Genomic DNA, 24,850 nt, shown 5'->3' with positions numbered 1-24,850 from the left:
AAGGCCTAAAAGCTTTTTATCTTTCGGAAGAATGGTGCCATTGATTTTTTCCCTCCTATGTGTCTCGTTTGTACTCCTCTATGATCAGAAGAGTCTTTGTTTGGTGGGCGAGGGAAAAAAAATAAAAGGGGGACCACGATGAGGAGAGAAGACAGGCACACACTCATTATCGCCAGAAGCAAAAGTTCCTGGAACAAAAAGTCACATGACCTGTGTGGGCACCGCTCCTGATTTTCCCCCCGTTGTCTGCCTGCCTGTGTGCGTGACGGCTCTTTGATTCGCTCGCTCTTTTATTTCTTAATGAGCAATATGGTTTAATCCCACTCCAACGTGTGGTATGTGTAACGATTCCCCCTCGCCATCCGCCCATCTCTCGGCGTCAGCTGGTAGCCTCGGCGACCTGCCCTCTCCCTCCACGCTGACTGGGGAGAGAGCTGGTGCTTGTTCTCGGCAGGACCTCATCGGAGCTTTGTGGCAGCTTCGTCGTATCTCATCTTAACAAGCCGGTCTGCGCTACTGTGGCACTTCAAAAACATAGTCCATCAGCATCCGCACTCCACCCTTTCTAACTAGCCAGGAAGGGTCTCTCAGCCTAGTAAAAGCCAGGCTCCAATGCATCACAGACCCTAACACCCACAGAGTAATTATTCATGTGGCCTCTCTCTTGTGTTGCGCTTGTATTTCATTACTTTCAAGTGATTCACAGTGTTTTTCATAGTGCTGTTTCCAAGCGTCAAGTGTCTTTGTGCATGTTTATATTGCTGTACGCATGTTGTGCTTTACATTATTCAGTGATGCTTATAGAACAAGTGCATACAAAAGAAGTTTGAGGTGTTAATGATAATGATGAAGATTGGTTGAAATGAAATGCTGACTGAACATTCTGATTCAAAATAAGCCAACTCTTTGTTAGTGAAAATGTGTACATGTGTAAGTATTCCTTTAAAGAGTAAAGCTTTCTAAACATCTGTGACCAAATTTGGTGTTCTCATCTTTGGGTTGCCCCCAACTACATTTTTTAAACAACAATCCTACTAATTACTGCAGTGGTTGTTAGAAAATTCAACGTGGCCTTATTAAAAATAATTGGTTCTGACTGCTTTTCAGTTTTACATACACTTAAAAACCAATTACCAGAATGTTGTGAGCCTACATAGTATCAACTAGCCAGTAAGCTACATAGTGTGTGCACAGTGTAGCAACAACAACAACATAAGGTGTTTGACAATAGACTTATTTTTCATCCTGAACAGCATCCTAAAAACGTGGCTTTTGAGGAAATAAGTGCAGACTGCGAGCAGTGGGAGGCTCCGGGAACCTAACCCAGAAATAATTATCCTTTCACCTGTTTCTCCCTCACGCTTGATTTTTGTCCCACTGCCCTGCTACTAAACTAATGATTGTTTTCAGAGAGAGAATGGTAATATTCCATCTTCGTGACACCGCTGTGATTTGAAGGGGGCGGGATTGATTTTCACTAATTGCTATGTTTTTCATTGTGGAATGCAGGCCAGCTGAAAGGCTAACACCTTATATTCTATATCTTTCTGTCTTTATCATGCAGCTAGAAGCTTGGAGAGCCGTGTTTTTTGTTTTTCTTGGTCAAATTTGTCGCAGTTGCATCTGTGCAGGGATTTTCAATGATGACATAAGGAGGATGATATCAAAGTGGCGACGGTCCATTCAAGGCGGTTTATCCTGCCTTTATGCATGTCCAGGACCCAAATGTGTCACCACCACGCTGTTATTTCTGCTGGTGTTACTTCTCTTCGCTGAATTTAGGGTGGCATTGAAAGCAAAACCTTTTCTGGCAAAGTGTTTTGTGTCAGTCAGGAGCCTCCTTGAAGGACAGCACGAGCATAGTAATTCTAGTTCAAAACAGTGGAAACAATGTGCAAAACCTGGTAGGTTCTAAGGGTTGTTTGTGATAGTGAGACGTGATCGTATATATGCGTGGGCTCAAACTGATTCACTGATTCAGATGCTGAATAATTAAGGTGCACTTCCCTTGGGCAAGGACATTAGGTTTCAGGTAATGATTTAAAGTGAGATCATTTGTAAATCCCCTGGGCTGTTGTCCACAGGTACTGCTGCTGATGACAAAATTCCAATCCCTGGTAGCTCTCGCCCCCCTCAACCCCCTTACCTGCACCAACCAAATGTGCTTCTACTCCCACTACTATTAAACAGTCCTTTGAGGATTATGTTTGTTGTGCTGTGACACTGTTATTGTAATTCAACTAGGTTTATCAATATGAATATCAATCTGGTTCGGAGTTGGAGCGGGCTTACACACTCCAATTTTAGCAGTGTTTTTGTTAAATACTAACTCATACTGTTCGAGTAATCGCATGGCATGATTTATGTGCTCATACTAAACGGTCCAATGGTCAAGCTGCAACTTGACTGCTCACACTACTGTACTGTATGTGTGAAATTATTTTTTTTGACCCCGAAACCCAGAGCTGTGTTCTGTGTGCCGGAATATCTGAAAAAAAAGTGTCATCGTATGTGTCAACAATTCTTTCTTTTTTTTCACAAACCATGTCACTGTCTTTTCAATTCTTTCACAACTTTTTTCGACTCCGCCCATATGGACACGCAGGTGGCTTGGAAGATAGATAGATAGATGGATAGATAGATAGATAGATAGATAGATGGATGGATAGATAGATACTTTATTGATCCCCAAGGGGAAATTCAAGATGTGGGCAATATAGTTTATACACATTAGGCAATGGGTACATGGGATAATCAACAGTTTGCTAAACTAGATGTACCGCAGAGCAATACAAAATATGACCGCCGCCCAGTCCGGCACATTTTTTCCACAAAAATAAGTCACGCTTGTCAAATTGTGTTCATTACCTACTTTGTTCCTGCTTAGCTTCAGTAATTCACCAAAGTCAGGGTATCTGCTGGTCTGGCTGCTAGCTAAAAACAAAAGGTGAAAGGCATATATGATTCTAACTGTCTCACTGAATTGCATTATGCACACTCAATTCTCACTGGTATCTGCTAGACAACAAGTACCAAAACATGATTAGTTCATAGATTTCACATGTAAAATACATTTTATACAACCCCACCCCCATCTTGCCTGTTCATAATTCTGTGAAATTGTTGAATTGTGCACGTGTTTATGTGTGTGTGTGTGTGTGTGCCTGTGTGTGTGCATGTGCATGCATGCGTACATATATCTACTGTGTGTGTATGTGCCATACGTATGATTACTGTGAATGTATGTGTGTGTGTGAATATCTGTGTGCATATGGAATTGGTTAACATGACCCCTGGAGGCAAACATATGCAAAAAATTGGTCATCCTAGGCCCTACGGTTCTCAAGAAACTTCACAGAAAACTCTGTTGGTGTACGGTCACTAAATGTACACATAAATGAATTTACTGTATGGCCCCCCATGAACGAAAGTCCACGAAACTTGCATGCATTCAGAGAGTGTCATAATGATCCTACACTTTCAATTTCGTGCTGTTTTGACCATGTCAGCCAGAGATATTGTGATTACAACACCTAATGTTTTGCTTTTTAATTTTTAACTAGGTGGCACTATACAGTACATGAATTGAGTGGTAATGGGATGGATTGACATGGCCCCTTAAGACCAACATACACAAAAAAGGTGGTCCTCCTAGGCCCTACGGTTCTCGAGATATTCACAGAAAACTGTGTCCGCCCTACCCTCCTTTCGGGGGGTCCAGTCCAGCGGGGGGGGGGGGGGGGGGGGGGGGGCTACAGATCAAAACGAAAAACAATGGTTCCATGCTATCCTTGTGGGGTTACATGCCCACCAAGTTTCGTGCACCCCGGTCTTTAAGTGTCCCGGGAATCCTTGACGGAAAATTGGCCATGCGAAAAAGAAAAAAATATAATAATCTGACTAAACCTATATGACCGCCGCTTCGCTGCGCGAATAATTACATTGTACAGTGGGCATTGCTTCGATTTGGCCAGCTTCCCTCGTGGTCCGCACGCGGGATCACGCGACTTTAATTTGTATTTTTCCAGTGACGCTGCAACAACCCAAACAACCGGCAGATGTCTCTTGTGAGCAGGGTTTCTCGTAAAAAGAAATGGTGCCTGGAAAACCCTACACAGACTTCACTACAGACTTTAGCAGACGGGTTTAGAAATAATTGAATAGCCAGAAATATGCCTGCCCTGACCTAATAAAGAAATATTTGGTTAACTGCGAGTGAATTCCGTTTGCAGCCGTAGAAGAAAAGCAGGACAAATTAAACATTCCGGTTTTCTCCGAGTGCAACGATGATAGACAGACATCATTTGGACAAAATATTGAGCATATTAACCTCCATTGCTCAGCCAAATGCCTTCCTGTTACGTCCTGTTATCACAGAGTTACAGGAGATAAACGATTTTTGATGGTCACAAGTTTACTTCATTAGTGTTTATTTTTTTTATTATTAAAGAGTGTTTTTCATTTAAAGGTTTGACTTCGTGCTTATTCAGTAGAGCATTCAGTGCTCTCCCCAATCCCAGACGTTCACATTGCATGTTTGTAATGGATGCAACCGCGAGATACGCTTGTCATAGGCGCCGATACAACATAAAACATCGAGCACCCACGTGTGCCAGCTTACAGTCCCAGCTAAATTGACATTAATTTAAAATCAAACATCGCAGTTGATGTTAAATTCAGCATCTCTCATAATGTGATTGGCTATGTTGCTGTCAATCCCCTACTCCATATACTAACCACCAATGAGAGCGTCTCTCGTATGAAAATTTCTGACACTTCCCACCTGAAGAATTAACGCAAGGCTTTGTCGGGTCTTTAGCCCCGAATGTTTAAAATGTATATAGCCCTGAATATCATTTTAAAAGTAGTCTGACAAAGCTTATTGTTTTGTGACACAGCTAAACACTGGTACCTCATAGAATGTCTATAACATAGCCTAGGTGGTCGCAAATCACAAAAGTAAAGCAGATAGAAAGAACTCACGCAAATCTAGCCTACAACACGCAGACAGCTTCATGCGCAGGGGAGAGAGAGCGCGCGCACAGGTGTTTTATGATTGTTGGCTTCTGATGGTATCTTGCTAATTTACTGAACTGCATTAAGTGACACAAATGGTATTGCCTTTATCTTATAACTCCTTGTCTGAGCGACTACCAGGCCTATGGTTTTGAAAAGACAGATGTTTACTGACAAAGACATTCGAAAATGAAGAATGTTTATTGACTTGAAAAATACGCTAATTTTTGCAAACTCCCTTCATTCAACCCTTGAAGACATCGCGGTCTGGTGCGCTATGTAGATCGTTTCTCGTTTAATTTCTCAGAATTTAGGTCTACTAGGCCTACAATAACGTCATCACCAAATACATATTTTATTTTGAGTTGATCAACAACAAAGAGTAGCATAGGCCTACTGTGCACAGTGCACTGACGACCGTAGCTAGCTTGATAGAACTTCTATGCTGCTGCCCAAGGCCGTAGTCATGATGTCAACATGTGAGAACCTTATCGGCTCAGGTAGGCTACCTCTGTATGGTATTTCTATCTCTTCCTTTGCCCGATTAGCTATCCTGATCCCTCTGTCTTATTTAGCTTGTCGTGAGCAGTGTTAGCTGCGGAGGCGTTATCTCGCCACCGGTAGTGGGAGACGGAACCATCAGCCAATCGGTACGTAAATGGAAAGTTTGTATTGTGTCAGTACCGGTGTAAGTTGGTCGCGAAGATGACGTCAGGTGGGCGTGTTGTTCGTCCGCCATATTGGATTGAACAGAAAGCGAAACTAAATTTTCACAGGTCACAAATTTGGTCCGAACGCCACGAAACTTGACGTACATTATCCTTGGACCAAGCCTCACAAAAGTTACTAGAAGGATTTTTGATTTTCGAAAGCGTTTGCCCGTCACAGCCAAACGAAATCGGCGGTGAAGCTCCGAAACAGGAAGTCATCCATATCTCAGGAACGCTGTCACATATCAATACCAAATTTTGTATTTGAACTCGGGACTCCAATGTGAGGGTGCATAAGCTAAAAAAAAGTTTCCAGCATTTGGCAAACCACCCACCCGTATTTGGTAACTATCACCTTCCACATTTGCAGTTGTACTGGTACATCTATCACAATGCCTTCCAAGTATGCACAATGTCTCTGGGCAGCCACAATGTCTCTGGGCAACCTTGCCCAATCATGAAATCCTTGCTCTGCCATGGGATAGTATGGACTTACGAACTGAAATGGAAAGGAGAACATTAGCTATTTATTGCTGACGTGGTACAGTTATTTTCACATTGATGGTATTCAAATTAAATTTTTCATTATTGTTAAATATCATGATGGGAGAGTATTATTATTATGGGAGAATTATTTAAAATATGGATTAGCCTTGACAGCCTAGGCTACCTTATTTCATAGAGATGTGTAGGCTACAGCACGCATTCTCTCCCTGCGCCTATCTCCCTCAAATGGGTTCAGCCTGCATCTCCCCTAAGCAAGCAAATCAAAACGGTGGCTTGTGCAATAACTGGCGTGGTAGCCTACACAACTTTGCAAAGTCAACTTGAATGTATCAATTTTGAACAAAGTTAGTAGCCTATTATACCCTATTTATCACAACGTTGTCTGTTGCGTTGTCAATCGCAAACGCAAATTTATTCAAACGGTTAAGGAATTAACTGTAGCTTAATTTGTGGAGATCGAAGAGAAAGCATCTGTTTGACATAGGCCTACGCGTAGCCACGGACGGGCCTAGGCCCGTCTACTTGCAGTCTTGCCCGTCCGATTAGAGGGCTTTCCTTCGTTTACGCCAGTGGTCCCCAAACTACGGCCCGTCACCTCATTTTGGGTGGCCCCCCAAAACATGTCCGTGGTATACAGCAACCGGCCCGCACGGGAGTACGACATCGTCAAACTATAACCTCCGCAATTTCCCCCATTCATTCTCTATGGCGAGTCTTAACAGTACACATGTAATACTCTTTTTGTCCACTGGTGGTTGTTTTGGCGCTGTTTCGCGTTTTCCATCAAAAACGGAATGAAATGTAGGCCTATCTGCAAATAATGTAAGAGGCCTATGCTGACTGCATCAGTGCTCAAAGTATTCTAAAATTATTTAGTTTATGAATTAATTGTTAATAACTAACTAACTAACTTATATTCAAGTCATATTTCTGGGACTTTCTGGGATAATTATTTTTATTTGTTCAAATGTCATACAATGTTCACAAGTTCAGGTGAGTGAAAGTTAGAATGGTGGTCATTTCAGACCACTTCAGCACTTCATAAAATTCTCATAGTTTGAGAACTTTACATTTTCAGAGTTCAGAGTTCACACATTTTTAATGAAATATACTTTTGGGACTACCTGCTAATACTTTTGGGAATGCAAAAGTCCTTTTATTAGTATTATTTAATTTGAGTTACATTTTACACTGATATGGCATGATGGCAATATAGCTAACAATGGTATTAAATTGCAATAGCCTATAGATTAAATGTAATGTAATATTCAACTAAGGTAGACTGCTGTTGTTCACAGCACTAACCTATTTATGGTTACTGATATACTCCGAGTCTCTGGCCCTCTCTTACAGCCAGGCATAGTAAGCTGGCCCTCGGAAGAAAAAGTTTGGGGACCACTGGTTTACGCTCACCATCTTAAAAAGACGCGCATGCAAGTCAACACCGCGCTGAAACCTCAAGAATCAGCTGAAAGACTGGGCTGCGCAAAACTTGGTGACCATGTAGCCCCACAAGGATGACACAGAACTGTTGTTTTTCGTTTTGATCCATCGCCCACCTGCTGCACCGGGCCCCCTGAAAGGAGAGTGGGCCGGACAGAGTTTTCTGTTAATATCTCGACCATAGGACCTAGGATGATGAACTTTTTTTGTATGTTGGTGTCAAGAGGCCATGTCAACCCATCCCATATCTACTCATTTGAGCTATAGCGCCCCCTCGTTAAAAATTAAAAAGCACACATAAAGACACAGGCACACACACACACACACAGGCATGCACACACTCTCTCACACACACACACACATAAAAACACACACACATGCAGGCAAGCAGGCATACGCACGCACACACACAAACACACACACACATAAATACACACACACGCACACCCCATTACCCGAACATACACACTCACAAGCAAACACACACACAGAGAATACACACATATACACAAAAACAAACACACACTATCCCCACACTCATTTATATACATAAAAGCTGCAAGAGTAGGGGCTGGAGTAGGAGATGGAGATAAATTGACAAGCGTGATTTATTTTTGCAGAGAGAATGTGCAGGACTGAGCAGCGGTCATATTTTGTTTTTTTATCATATGCTTGAAGGCATCATAAAATGATGTCACAAATCTGTCACAAATCCCCTTCTTCTTGTTTCAGTATAAGTTTAAGTTATAAGAGTTTCTGTCATTCTCAGGTATTCCTTCAGAAAGTCATTAGATATCATCTTTATTTTTCCACGTCATACTTCCATTCCTTATCGCTAATGAGACAAGACTTTAGCTTGTCTTGGTAATTATGTCAGCCATATTTCACTTTGATCATCTTTGTGCAAGATCCCTGTGTGTAATAGATGTGGCTTGCATCCCCTTTACTCGATCACCCATATCCAATTAAATGTTATGTTTCGCAGAAGTTTTTGGAAACGTTAAAGTTTCTTTTCCTTCTTTTTTTACTTTGAGAGTCTGCTCCTCATAGCAGAAGTCACGCTCCGTAGACGTCTGATTAATGCTCTCTACCCCATGCCCAGACGCCAGGAGGGGGAAAAAAACAGATCGGCCATACACCTCAAAGTACAGCGGTGCAGATGACAGAAGGGCTTAAACCTTTGGTAGAGGATAGCACCAGGGACAGCTCTGGCAAAACTGGATGAAAAAATGTTCCACAATCCACATAAATAATTTCCTCTTTCACAACAAACACCTTGCATCTCTCTCACACGTTTACACACTCTCCACCTCAGACATATGTTGATATACCACGCCTGTCTTTTTGGAGGGCTTTTCATTTAATGTCAGCTCACAGCTCTTCATTATAATGTTGGAATCTGACGGGTCCTCAGTTTTCAGCGAGCTGTCTGCCAAAGGTGATGAGGGTCAGTCTTTAACATTAGCCTCTCTGCCTGGCCATAGACTCCAATTACCTCAGACGAGTTAGCCTGACAGATCTCTTAAAGGGGAAATCACAGTGTTTCTGACGTTTGGGAGATAATTAGAAGATAAAAGAAAAGAAAAGAAAAAAAAACAGTAAAATTATAAGAAATCTTATCAAAGGACACCACTGAACTGTGACTAAGAGTATTGGCATTGATTCTAAGCGTATTCCTTAGTTCCCTATAGAGGGAGAGCAGATAGCTAACAAACGTTCAGAAAAAGTCCTGTTGGCAAATTTGAGGAAAAGTCGGTAAAGGGGCTATTTCACACAATTTGAGGGTGCTGAATTCAAATATTTTGTTTACCAAGCTCAATTTTGAGTTTTAAGCTTGCTAATTAGCATAGTTAACATAATTCACATACTTTTTGGTTTTGCCATCAGATATCATAAGAATTACAAAAAATAAGGCATTAATATACTCTTTATGTATCAGATATGTTGTAGGACAGGACAGGAATTACCCCAATGACCCTCAAGAAGCAAATGAAAATAAGCTACAACTAAAATATAAATTGAAATAATAGCTAAAATTCAGTATGACGTTTAGAAACAAAATAGATTCCTTGATAATAAATTGATAGAATAGTAGGTGACTGCTCATTTTTTTACTGTAAAGGCGACTGTGCTTGCCTGGTTAAAACATCTCACTGGTGCTCTTTCCTATTATTCAAATTCCAGCCATGCAGAAAAATGGAAGAGTGTGCATGTTTGAGGAGTGCTGAAGAGTGCTATGGAGATGGCATTATTTGCAAAAGATGTATGGTTATGGTTATGGGATTTTGCAGACGCCTTTGTCCAAAGCGACACACAAATACAAAAACAACATAATATTTAAAATATAACAGGGAACAGATTAGAATGTTGGTCAAACTATAATAAGGAGGATAGCAATAATAAACAACAATGTCAATTCAATCAATAGCCTAATAAAATAAGCAATGAAAATGAGGGAAAAAGAAATAATAAACAATAATGTCCATTCAATCAATAATATAAAATACAATGACATGGTAAGACTATATTAAGGAGAATATCAATAATAAACAATAATGTCAAATAAATCAACAGCCTAATGGAAATAAAACAATATTACACAAACCATAACGCATAAGAAGCACTTAAAGAACTAAGTGCATGTTGAACAGGAATGTCTTAAACAACCCAAAACTACCACAGGAACGGAGACCACTGGGCAACTCATTCCACCAACCTGGAACCACTGAGGAAAAGAGTCTGGAATTAGACCTACAGTGGTGTTTATGGCTGGTCGACATAACAGACGCTTATCAGAAGACCGCAGTGGGCGGTTGGGGATGTACGCCTTGATTATTGAACGAAAATAACTAGGAGCAGATCCAGTCAATGTCCTATAGGCCAAAGTGAGAGATTCAAATTTAATTCTGGCTACTATAGGGAGCCAATGGAGAGTAACTAGGAGAGGAGTTACATGTGTCCTCTTTGGCTGATTGAAGACCAGGCGTGCTCCAGCATTCTGAATCAGCTGTAATGATCTTATTACACAAGCGGGTAAGCTAACTAATAGTGAATTACAATAGTCCAGCTTGGAGATGACCATGGTTTAAACAAGAAGTTGTGTGGAATCTTGTGTCAGATAAGGTCTGATCTTCCTAATTTTGTAAAGCATACACTGACATGATTTTCCAATAGAAGCTACATGCTCAGAGAAGTTAAGTCAGTCATCAATTACAACGCCCAAGTTACTTGCCGATCTAGTTGGGGTTAGGGAAGTTGAGTCAAGCTGGATGTTAATCTGTTGGGGAATAGCTGTTTTAGCTGGAAACACCAAAACAATTTAGACAAGATATCCTTTATAGTGCAACAAAAAGAAACATTCTCCAGCGCATCATTACTGCATATGATGCTGAAAGGGAAGTGGACCTAGGACAAATCATTAGCTATGAACTGATTAATGTACTGTAGCTGCAATAGCTACAGTACATTAATCAGTTCATAGCGATAGCGATGGTTATTTGTGAAGTGGAAATAAGTCTATCCTCACTCAAGTGCTGTCTAGCAATGTGGAATGTCCAGTAGTGATCACTGCAAAAACTGCTCATTCAACACTGGTAATAGATGCTCAAGATCTAGTTATGTATTTAGGACACCCATCTGACTGCAGCACATTTAAGAAGTATGCAGGAAAGTTTGTAAGAAACTTTTGTATTGTTATTTGGTATATGTTGTGTGGTAGCAAATTATGTTAACTATCAAAGAAATAGACCTAATGTAGGAATGCACACAGATATTGCAACAGATAATGGTGTAGGCCTATCTGATTAAGACCTGAGTGGTTGAAACGTACTTATTAAATTACACTGGGAGCAAAGAAGACTATCTTCACTTTTTTCCCTTTGCAACTGTCAAAGAAATCCCATAAACATGGGAAGGCCTAGGGTAGCCTATCAGATGGCCTAAAGATTATAGCTTCTGCATAGCATTAAGTGACTTGCATGCAATAATTTGAACACTGACCTTGATCTAGCCTACTTTGGCTATTTAAAGGTAATTTATTGCCAAAACACCACACAATATAAATGAGCTATAACAAACAATAAAGGACTTAATCACACACAAACTACTACTTTACTGACTACAAAAATAATAATTATGTAGGAAGTTTAGAAGTTTAAAACCCAGAATTGACCAAAAGTGCACCAAATTCAACACAAATGACTCAATACACTTGGAGGAGGCCTGCGTCCTTTCTTTTCCAGATATTTTAGGATTTGGATATCGTTTCAGTATCGAGTATCAAGATATTTATGGCAGGTATTGTATCGAAGTCATAATTTTGGTATCGTGACAACACTATGCCAGAGCCACTCTGTTTTCTAGATGTCAAGGATCGAAGGCTCTACCACCAACAAGTGATGCTGCTCAATGGCATATTAGAAGAGCACATTATCAAGCTCTAGTATGGAGGCAAGCACACATACCAAATCCAGTGTTACTAGAAGTAAAATGTTTTTTACTTGTCGGTTGTTGCTGACGGTAGATGCAGTTCTGCATTAGGCTTATTCCCGCTATCTAAGTTCATACTGTGGGATATATTCTGAGTTGAAGGTTATCTGTGCAACTTGTTATTGTGATGAAATGCATTAAACACCACATGAGTGACTCACTATGTTAGCAATAAAAATATGGTGTTTTGATTAGAATTTCCGAGTTTATAACATGTTAACTGTAATCATGTTCCCATTAAATACATTAATAAACTATAGTGTGGTTTCTTTAATGCTCAAACATGTATTTAGTGTATTTAGAGAACACTTTTATTTGGTTTTAGTGATTACTTTTGAAATCAACCCAATTTAGGGAAAAAATAAGCAAATAAAATCGCTATTTTATGTTAAAATGCTGATTATGCAGCTTAAAACTCATAATTGAGCTTGGTAAACAACATATTCAGAATCAGCACCCTCAAATTAGGTAAGAAGGGTGGTTTACCAACTTTTCCTCAAATTTTCCGTCAGAAGTTCTCTTCTGTGAAGCTGCTCTCCCTCTAGTATGTGGAGGTTGAAGTTTTTATTTGTCTACATCTCCAAGCCTCAGATGTCATCATTAGTATGTACTTGTCTGTCTGGTCGCTTGTTGAGCATAGAAAATGTGTCACATTGTTACCATCTGTCAAGATAGGAAATGTAAGTATGCATGTCACATTCTTCCACAGTTGTCTTCTTACCTCTTACCTACTCAGGTGCCTTGTTCCAGTGATACCTTGTTGGTTTCTTCTGCACATCTGTGTTCATATGTTCAGCCGAATTCCTACAAATTATTATTGGCTTAATAGCAATCTTTTTTCATAGCCACGACAATCTTCTCTCTTTTGAGGACTTTTTTTTTCTCTTGAAAGGTTCCTGAAATTAACTCTCCCAGTTGTTTCTCCCAGTTAGAGGTGCCATTTTGTGGGAGATTTGCATGGCTGTCACAAATATGTGCAATGTTGGCATGGTGTCATCATTTTCTGATTTCCATTGACTATTTAAGACCTCATCGACAATAGCAATATCGACAATCCATTACTATGGCAGTTCTTTTAATTATATCGTTTAATTAAATATAACATTTTGTTTATTGTTATTCAGAGAGTGTTTTGAGCTCCCCCATGCAATACAAAGACATACAGTTTCCAAATTATCATAAATGAACAATCATAATCATTAATAAAATTACAAACACATTATGAGTTATGTGAGTTTGGATCTTTCACAGCATTGTTTAGTTGATGAATGATGGGTAGCTTACCGTAAACTCTCTAGCACAGCTTCATGCTACAGTATGATGCAACATTGTGAGTAGCCATGTCTGTTATTGCAGTAACAGCCAGAGGGGTTGATGGGTCATGCCCTGCACGAGGAAATTAACTCATGCTCGGATAACAAGGACAGAGTTGACAACTCCCTGGAAAAGGAAAGTGCTGCCAGTGGGCAAAGATCTAGATCCTTCATCTATGTCTCCTGCACACAACGAGTCTCTGTCAGTTCTTCCAGGATGCTGTGACAAATTATGTTGACTTAACTTGGCTTAAAGAAAGATTCTTTAATGACATTTCTAGAACGTACAGTATTTCCCTAGCAGTAGGTTAATGTTCACCTACAATCCAAAACAGCTTCTAGTGAGTTTCTAAACAAATTAGCACATTCTATGAAACAGAATGTTCATGTTATTTATAATTTGCCAGACATCAATTCAAGACTTTGATTCAGCTCTAAACAATTATGAGACAATTAATATTTATCAACATTTTGAAAGTTATGCAAAACTCCTAGAGATCCTCTTAGTTTGCATGGGAGAGCATGATTACACTGATGAAATTAGGGAATTATTTGAGACTACACCTTATCAAACCAAAACCCAAGAGATGCAACATAATCTTTCACCATTCATCATACATTGATCAGTCAATGGAAAAGTTTGTTATTTTAAACTTCAAGCATACATTTTCACAGTTACAAATAGATTGTTGTGGATATAAAGATTTTCCACAAAATATTATTTGTGGAAAGTTGTTAGATTGATAAGTTCCCCAGGATAAGTTTCAGTTTCTCTCTGCGATGTTCTGATATCTTGCACCAGCTTCCTGTATTCAGAGCAGCTGTCTCCCACTCAATTGTCTCCAAACAGGCACTGACAGTGATTTAGGTCAGGGCTTTTGGCAGGCTTATCAAAGGAACGGCAGCTTAGGACTTTTTTTAAAGCCATAATAATGAAAAAAATATTGGGTCATTACTGTATAAAAATCTGTCTTGATTATGCACAGGCAGAAGAATAGAATATTTAAACAAAATAAATTCTGCAGCATATCAAAATAATAAAAAAAATAATTTAATTTAGATTGAAAACAACAAAAACAACAACAAAAGATGTATGTGCTACATTTATGTCAGTGGGTATCTGAATATATGACATTACTTGTAAAATCCTAATCCTAATCATGTAAATGTCATTTTCAGGTTGATACTCCTGTTCTTTATCATGGTCTGCAAGTGTGGGCAGATTTTCTCCCCTCAAACACAGCAGCTTGCCCTTGGCATGCTCTCTCTTTCTCTCTCTCTCTCTCTGTCTCTCTCTGCCTCTCTCTCTCTCCATCTGTCTCTGTGAGCACTTTCACTTCTGATATTCCTTTAGAAATCCAGAGCCTGCAAGATTAAAGACGGCGTGAAACTGATGCTTGGATGCTTTCAAAGGGGCTGTGGTTTATCTTATTTTCCATAAAACCCTAAAGCACAGTTTTCACCCTTATCAGTTCTCTCCTGAATAATCTGTGGTGGCAGTATCCACCCATTTTGTCGTCGAATATACATTTGTGGTAGAATCAGAATACTACCTTCTTATAAAAAATATTAACATTGCATTTGTAGCCCATTCGTGAATTTCGTAATCAATTCGATTTCTGGAACACCCTGAAAGGTCAGGAATATAGATAATAATATAAACATATATGTCATGCTGACAGCGTTATCATGTGAAGACATAAAACATAGTCTTACTTGATAAGACCCTTCTGTAAAATTGTTAAATGTTTTAACGTCACATTTTACAAATTAACTCATTAATTTTGAATATATTTATTTATTTTATAATATTTATTTAAAAAAAACTCCTAAAGAACAGGTCAAAAATGTAATGTAATTTAAACATTTGCTTTTTTGTGGTATAAACTTGAACAGCCTTTTCAACCTGTTACCACTATGAAGGTGTCACAAGGGAAGAGTCCAGCTCAACCTCCAACGTGGCCATTCATCCCTTGGCCTTTATTTCTTTCCTTATTCATTTGACTCCTCCCACTGACATGGAGGCAGCTAGAGGATGCTAGAGGAACCACTGGAGGTTTCTGATAAATCTCCACAGATCTCCATGACCAAGGTAGAGAGCAAGAAGAGGGCTGTGGCAGTCACTCACATTACTGGTCCCACCAGAACTACTTGAGTTGTACATTGTGAGCGCCTGTCAGGGTTGGGTCAGATTACTTTGAAATGTAATCCATTACTGACTACAAATTATATGGCAATTTTTGTAGTCAGTAACATAATCAGTTGGATTACCAAAAACATGTATTACTTTAGGATTACTTTTAGATTACTTCAATAAATATGTCCCTTAAGTAAAAGACACCACCACTGAATTGATGAAAGAATTCTCATTCTATTTTTCTCTTTATTATTTAATTACATCTCATCCCATCATTTTCACCCCATCCCAAAATTGATCACTTGGATCATCTTGGATGTGATCATGGATCACTATTCTCCAAACATGCACAACTCAGCTTAACCTTTATAAGGGCACACCTGGACAATGAATTTAGCTTTCGCTGGATTTTTTTGACCCAGGGACATGGCCTGAGATTGAATGACACCATGTCCATTTCAATTGAGGGTGTTTTTCAACCAGGGGGACCTGGTTACTTTCTCAAAGTGAAGCACACAGAGCACATCAGAATCCAAAAATAATTCAGTGGAATCTGATCCCTTATCATACCTGTTCATTCTTACTCGTTGCTCGACTTATCGTGACTAAATTCAAGATGGCTGCAAACGCTAAACTTTGTGAAGATACTGTCTGTATAAATCGTCTTGTAAGTAAACTACCAGTGCTTTTTCAAAGTTCTCAATGTCTCGTTTTAAATGTCAGGGCCCTCGGAAGTCTACCAATGAAGTGTGGAGATACATTGAGCCTCGTAAATGGGTGTAAAACAGTGATTTATTTGCATGGCTAGCCTGATGCCGAAGCACCACTATTGAAAAAGCTGTTGGTAGCATCGGCTAACTAGCGCCAGATTTTGGAGTGCAGGGGACAAGCCGAGATGGGCTATGAGACATACGTTCACACTCGGTATCATGTTTCAATACACTTTAGGTCAATATCACACCGGAATTCTCCTTTAAGCACACAATGAGCACACAGTGAGGTGAAGCACACACCAACCCGGAGCAGTGAGATGTCTGCTACAGCGGCGCACGGGGATCGGTGAGGGGTTAGGTGCCTTACTCAAGGGCACTTCAGCCGTGGATCTGGGCATGGGAGAGCAGTGCTCAACCACTTCCCCCGCCCACATTTTTTCTACTGGTCAGGGATCGAACCGGCAAGCCCGAAGTTTGTCAAATTAAAAGATAGCTAGGCTATCATAAAAAATATGCATTGTTTGCATGATAAAATGTAATCAGGTAATCCCCAACAATGTAACTGCAATCTGATTACACAAATGTTTTATTGTAATCTGGGTTGATTACTTGATTTTTGTAATCTGATTACGTAATCCAGATTACATGTAATCCGTTACTACCCAACCCTGGCGCCTGTCAATGTTTGTTATTGCTGTCTACATCCACAAAGCTGTCTATGGACTCCAGTGAATTGTTTTGTACTCCAATGAATCATGAACAGAAACCATGGTAACCACTTGATCCCCTCTATTGCCAGAGGTTGTGTCTTGAGCTCTCTTGGAGTTCCACTTCTGTGACAAATCTTCATCCATATGAAAGTCCCTGATGTAGTAGTACTATGTTTTATGGAGTTCTTAAAGGGTTTTCTCCAAATATAAATCCACCTGTATACAGTAACTCTTCATTGCATTGGTGAATGGTTTGCAATCAGGGCATGTCATGTCCTGATGACTTTTCTTATTACATCAATGAGGCGTTAGGAGTTTATATAATCTTTCTGCATCCCCTGAATCAGCAATGTTTATCTTCATGCAAAATACAGACTGATTCTGTCCTCGATAGACTATATGGAGCATAATATTATTATTGGTCAGGTACCTCCTCTGTCAGCAACCTATGAACAGTTCTTTCTCATACCATCACCCACCTGAATTCTGCAGTGTCCTAAACCTAATTTGTATCCAGGAAGGCAGAAAGGATGATAGCTCTCAGTAGCACCTTGAGCCATTCGGAGTACATGGTTATGCCATATTGATTAACAAATGCACTATTTGTCTTAAAGACATTTGTCAATAACTTCTTCGAGGACATTGTTGGACACCAAGTGGTGATTTTACATTGATGGTATCTTCATCCACTTAGTCATCTTGGACATGCGCATGGAGCACAACCAGGTTTGGCCTTTGTTTTTGGTAACCTGACTTGGCTTTCTTGGAGAAAGGCATTGCACCAGCAGCACAACAATTAGCGGTCCACTACTAGCGATGCTCAACTAAATAAACAAAAGATAGGCCTACCTTATGAATCTGCAGGCGGACTGAACCATTTAGCTCTTTAGCAAGGGAGAGTGAGAGTGACCTTAGACAGTTTTCACTATGTTTTGTATACAAAATCCAGTCAGTCAGACTTTAAATTTCGTCTGACATTCATTTTGACATTTAATTTGAAAGTTAAAATATTCAGGTAAAATAAATATATGGTGGAAATAAGTATTGAACGCTTATTTTTTTTCCAGTAATTAGCCTAAACTTCCAGTGAGTCTATTCGAAATTTTCACCACACATTATATTAACACACATATAAAAAATCCAAACATAAGAGTTATGTGTAATAAAGTGGAATGACACAGGAAAAAAGTATTGAACGTGCCTACTGAAATTTCTTCAATACTTTGTGGAAAAGCCTTTGTTTGTAATGACAGCTTTAAGACATTTCCTAAATGACAAAACTTATTAGTCACAGTATCAGGTGTGATTTTGGCCCATTGTTCTAAACAGATTCCAGGGGTCCCTCTTGTGCATAGGTTCTCAAAGTGCGGCCCGCGGAAACATTTCTGGCGGCCCGCGATAACATCTGATAACATCTGTAAAACTGTTAAAACTGTACAACTGTACTGTGTGCTTTGAAAAGAATGAATCTCCGTTTAGTGGTGTTTCGTGGCCATCAGGTTTTCCTGTGGTGCTTTGGTAGCTGGAATTGGCCCTGAATAAGGCCTATGCTGATAAGAAGCAAGGCACACTGAGACTGTTTGTTCTAAATAAGTTTGTACTTGAAATGGACTGCAACCAGAACTGTTATATCCCAAATTTGTCTGTTGAGGGTAGAGAACCCCAGGGATTGTGTGTGCATTGCCATTTTTCTTAAGGTTTTCACAAGTTTTGCCAGGTTTAGCCTCAGTTATGAATTAAAATGTGTTCAATGCAATAAATATAAACTGTAGAGATGCAATCTGGTCATTAAAATGATACAAATGGGATTTTTTTTCAGGTTTTTTTTTCTTCTTTTTCTCCCCCCGCCCCTTTGGCGGCCCTCACTTCAATGTTGGGTTCCTGAATTGGCCCTCACCAATCAAAACTTTCAGAACCCCTGCTCTTGTGAATCCTGATCTTTAGTTACTTCCAGAACTGTTTAATTGAATTTAATTGAATTGGCTGCCTTCAAGTCTTTCTGGAGCTTTCTCCGAGTGGTCCTTGGCTCTTGGAATTGACTCTCCTTCTGACTCCCTGGTCAGAAATATTGCGAGGAGATCCTGTGCATGGCCGGTTGATGATGCAGTGATGTTCCTTCCACTTGCAGATAATGGCTCCCATGCTGCTTACTGGAAGATTCTGAAGTTTTTAAATGCTGTAACCCAGTTTCATTGATATGTTTTGCAACAATAAGGTTGCAAAGGTCTTGGGAGCTTTTTGCTTTTATCCATCATGAAATGTTTCTTGTGTGACACCTTGGTAATGAAAAACCTTTTTATAGCCCATCAATATGTAGGCTACTAACCAAGCTTGCACAGATAGAAATGATAACTACTCTGGATTCCAGCTCGTTCCTTCCCTTTCCTTGCCTTAGTGCTTTTTCTTAACGTGTTCAATACTTTTCACTGCGTTATTCCACTTCATTACACATTACTCTACTTATGAACTTGTTTGGATTTTTTATGTGTGGATTTCCTGAGTTATTACTAATGCCTGGTGAAAATGTTGTGCCCCCCGTATTCCACTTTTCAAGGGCCCTCTCCTCCTTTGGGGCCCTATACTACCCACCCCCAGTCCGACGCCATTAATCTGCTGAACCTTCTGCTCGTTTCCAAATATCCAAATATAAAAAAAAACTCTCTGCAACTCAACATTGGCCTGCCTGTCCTGTCTCAGCTGCCTGTGAGGGGCTTTTCAGTTGTGCTGGATTACTGTTCACTGCAAAGCAACCAAGGATGAGTGCAACTAACTTTGAAAATCAACTACTGCTCAAACTTAAAGGAGAACTCTGGTGATTTTTCACATAGATCTCCATTTTTTAACGTCACTGAGTACTGTCGGTATGAACAAAACTGAAACAATCGGTTTTACCTAGCTTGAGTTGCTGCAGCTACAGCCCTACACACTGGGAGCATGACCATGGCTGCCTTACAGTAGATGCTGGCTGCAGCAACTCGGCTAGGACCAAAGTCCTTTTAGGCAAGTACCTCCACTCGGCGGCCATATTGCAACGCTTTTTGGGCACTTATCGGGCATCTATTTCGGCAGAAATGCGTGTGCGTAAGGCTTCACGACCCCAATCTTGCTCCAGCGGCGAGATCACAACAGATGATTGGCACGATGTCTTCACAGCACACCACATGATTGGCTCAATGTATTCATAACACACCACATGATTGGCTCAATGTATTCACATGTCGACGTTTTGCCGTGGAAGGGTTGTGATATGTGTAGACAACTGCCATATTGGCGTTACAAACTAACCCCACGCATTACTATGGAGGATTTGTTGAGTGCTCACCTCATTAGAAAGTCTCTGGTAAAACTGGTTGTTCTGGTACCCCCCCCCCCCCCCAAAAAAAAGTAACTAAGTAACTTTTACTTAAAGTACATTTTAAATGAACTACTTTTTACTTTTACTTGAGTACATTTTCAGATCGGTATTTTAACTTGTACTTGAGTAATATTTCATCAAAGTATTGGTACTTTTACTTGAGTACAATATTTTCATACTTTTTCCACCTCTGATTATTTCAAGGATTTAATATTCATAATCAAGTGGCCATGACAAAAGGTGACAATGACGTTGTGAAGGCTCTGGATGGAGCAAGTCCAGGCTTTACTCATTACCATTCCAAACTCAAGTTCATTCAGCAGACCAAATGAGTCTACTTTTCAGATCAGACGGACACTTGTCTTTTTCCAGATTTATTTTTCTTGTTTTGTGAGCTCAGGATTGATAATGGTGGGGATGTATTTGCTAGTATTTAATCATCAGTGGATATATTTCTCATTCATCATAAGTTGAGTTCTTCAGAATGTGGTGAAGAGGCTCTACACATCTTCTAGAACCTTTCGGACACCTGTTTCCAACCACTGTAAACCATGTGAATCAAGAAGAGAATTGTCAGCATCCACCTTGATACAAGACATCACTAGGAATGTGAACCGCTTTTCTGTTTGTTTGCTACTGAGTTTAGCTCTGATATTCTAGCCATCATCTCTGTTTCTGCTACTGAACTCCAAGGCCAACTTGAAAGACACCATCAGTCACTTTTTGGACATCAGTGGGCTTCTTGTTGAAAACAAAACCATACAAAGCCAGACTGCAATGGGCCAAAATGCATATTGTTAAATCACAGACCATCTGGAGAAATGCGCTTTGGACTAATGAAATATAACTTCATGTCATATTAGCTCTATGTTCACAAACAAAATAAACATGCCCAAGAAAAGAACACCATACTTACATATTTCAGTTAAATGTTGGTGCTGCTTTGCAGTGCCTGGCCCAGAATCTGTGCAGGGCTGGCACAATGCAATCTCAAGACTAGAGGGCATCCTGGAGTGAAACATACAGCCCAGTGTCAGAAAGCTCATTCTTAGTCCCATCCACCAACAGGATAATGACCCAAAAAGGGTTGCTTCTAAAAGCACTCAAGAATGGTTAAGGAACAAACAATGGACTTGTGGTGTATTCCACTAAATAACACACAGTAGACAGTCAGCACTCTTGCTGCACGTTCGCTCTTTACTCGGCTCAAGCAGGAACTGAATACAGATATCCCAGCATTCACTAGCTAGGCTGGTCTACGGCACAACCAAGTTACCAAAATACCAAAACTCTAAAGTTTAATACATCACAGCACTATTCTAAAGTGGCTCCTCTACGAATCCAGCTCTAAATCCCAGTGAACATCTTATATCTCTGGAAAGAGCTGATACATGCAGTATGCAAAAGGCAGTTTGCTCCGTAAGCCCTGCCTCTTGCAGATGCAGAAGTCTCATTTAGGGCTACAGAAGTTTTTCTGGAATTGATTCCCTCTAAAGGTTGTGCAACACTGTATTAGGCAATGGGTACCATCATATTTGTCAATGCAATTTGAATTTATTTAGAGAGAAACTATGTAGTTTTGGCAATTTATTTGCTGTTTTCTCATTTTTTTCTCACAGGTTTCTCTGCAGAGCTCCCCCTACAGCTTCAGAGTATATGATTTACGACACTCCTCAATCGGTCAGTCTGCCATTTTCCTCTTTCCCTGTTCCTCCGACAACGGTTTACTCGCTTCGCTGGCTCTGCCATGACGAATGTCTGAGAAACTCCATTGCTACCTTGTTCTAGCTGGTGCCTGGCGTGTATGTGTGTAGTGCAGTAAAGCAATTTGTTACATCGCAAGGCTGCGAGCTATGGCTGCAAGACTTTTTGTCTTTGAGGCCGTCGGCCCGCCGGCCCAAAGTTGCAAGGGTGGTTTTTCCGCTCACAGACGCTAAGGGGAAGCGAGACGGCCACCATTCAACCCGAAAATAGTCATATAACCAATGACTTCAGTTGGTTACAAAGCTGTTCAGTTAAGGTAAATTAAGCTAAAAAACCTGCATAGTTCCCCTTTAAGATAATTTTTTTTTTAATTAAAAATCAAAATAAAATCGAAGTCAAATTTGCATTACACATAGTGGAAACAATGATGAAGGGCAATTTCTTTTGTCAGTTTAAAATTATTGAATCATAGATTATTGTATTTCCCATTGCTTCTTTTTTATATAATGTTTTTTTTTTCTGTTGTACTTAAACGGTTTGTTCCACATGATTTGTCCCGTCACTTGGCATCTGTCCAAATGGAACTTACAAACTAAAGCAAACACCATTTTTGTAGCCATACCTGTTACCTCCAGAGTGCATCTATGATAAAAAAAAGTAAACTTTTTATTATGTACTTCAAAAACCAGGCAAGATTAGACTTTTGTACATTCTTATGTGTCATTGAGGCCTTAAAAGTTACGCTCAGAATTAAAAACATGTCCTCAAGCTAAAAGGAAGCACTTCTAAGTGTTGCATTCAACTATCTTCACCACCTATAGTGATATCCTTAGAGTTGCATTCAATTATTTTGACCTCCTGATAGTGACAGCCTTTGTTTAATAAAGCCATTATAATTCAAATGTGTGAGCCACTATGAAATAGGTTGCTGTTCAGAATTATTAGCATGAATGCCAGTACTCGGCATGAAGTCAATCGGTTACATAGAATGGTCTTTATAATAAATGAAAAGGTATGAATTTTAAGGTTAAACCTCATGTTTCCAACGTGTGCCATTGTTGTGGCTGAAGAGCAGACCGGCTGCAGCTCTCTGGACCATTTGTAGCTGTTTCACCACACAAGCTGGTGGACCTGTGAGGTGGCCGTTGCAGTAGTCAAGCTGGAGGACCTGTGAGGTGGGCGTTGCAGTAGTCAAGCTGGAGGACCTGTGAGGAGGGCGTTGCAGTAGTCCAGGTGGAGGACCAGTGAGGAGGGCGTTGCAGTAGTCCAGGTGTGAGACCTGTGAGGAGGGTGTTGCAGTAGTCCAGGTGTGAGATATATCGTGTTGAATAGGGACGGCCTGATTGTCCTTATATTGAATAGTGCGAAGGGGCACGACCGGGCGACAGAAGACAACACGGTCAGAGAAGGTTAGCTGGTCATCAATCATGACACCTATGTTTCCTGTAACCTTGGTAGGCACAGGAGAGAAAGTGTCAGTTTTGATGTTGTGATGTATGGTTTGTTTGGCTGGAATGACCAGCAGTTCAGTCTTAGAGAGTTTTAATTGGAGGTGGTGTTCCATCATCCAAACGGATATGTTAGAGAGACAATGAGAGATCTGCGCCGAACCTGTGGACAGCTGGTTAAAATAAATGGCTCTTAGTTTAAAAAAGTATTAAGTCTCATTTCTACTTTGCTTATCATAAATGCTAACAAAACATACATGTATCATATCATGCATGCTTTTATCAGTTGGCTTATAGTTTGAACTTGTTTAAGTTGTTCAATCTGTCAACTTATGTGTGGAACAGATGGATGTATGGCTACAAAATAGCCAAAATGGTTATGCTATTCCATGTGTTTATAAAGTCATGAACAGATTTACGTTCTCACACATGTACATTGAAGTTGGTTAAAATCACGATAAATCTGCTCCTATTAATTTCTTCTCTATGCTCTAGAAGCTCAGACTGTCACAAACCATTGGACTGGTTTCAAATGTGAAATGGGAAGAGCTTTCTCAAGCCAACTGTTTCACAGTTTCTTTGAATGCCAGCTTGCAAGATGTACTGTATGTATGTTTGCTTTTCGTTAATGATGCACAGGGAAGTTAGGAATCTTAACATGAATCTCCCACTCATTTTAATTTCCCTTCTGTTCCCTGGAACTCTAAGAACCTGTTTCTAGTTATGCTTAGATATCATAAAGTCTTACAGTCTTTAGAGTACAATGTCCTTTTTTACACTGAAACTAACATCAGCCACCCAACATATTGCCCAGTAATAGGGAATGAAAACTGAGACATGGTTTAACTTCCTGACCATAGAAACATTAAAATTCATTCCCATGCTGTGTAGACCCTCAAGCATGTGAAGACATGGGTGAATTATTAGGTTATGAAAGGCTGTTCATTATTTTCGGTGAAAACCATAATGAAACCAGTCACACATATGTCTTTTTATTCATGTGTTATGCATAATAAATTAGGCTTGGATTTGGGGTAGATAGCCAGGAATATTAAATCATCTTGGACAAAAGCAAAAGATAAAATCAGTAAAATACCTTAGGATCATGATTCTTTAAGCCATCTCCATTTAAAACTTAACTCTGAATCAGACTTACAGTATGGTGTCATCCTGTGTTGAAATGCTATGATAATTATATTTTTTTTGCTACACATACAATTGTGGTGTATACTTTTGTGTTATTTTTTGAGAATTGAATTACCCAAAGCATGCTTAAAAATATCACAATACCTTTTCTATGACCATT

At 39.8% G+C, this 24,850-nt stretch overlaps 1 pseudogene; it reads right to left on the bottom strand.

The window, feature by feature from the left end:
- LOC121704955 overlaps positions 1-24,850 on the bottom strand; it is a 36,412-nt pseudogene that overhangs the window by 10,481 nt on the left and 1,081 nt on the right.

The sequence above is a fragment of the Alosa sapidissima genome, chromosome 3 (genome assembly GCF_018492685.1).
Source record: "Alosa sapidissima isolate fAloSap1 chromosome 3, fAloSap1.pri, whole genome shotgun sequence".
Taxonomy (NCBI): Eukaryota; Metazoa; Chordata; class Actinopteri; order Clupeiformes; family Clupeidae; genus Alosa; species Alosa sapidissima.
Note: the sequence above shows the minus strand (reverse complement) of the source record. Positions and strands in the feature narration are given on the sequence as shown.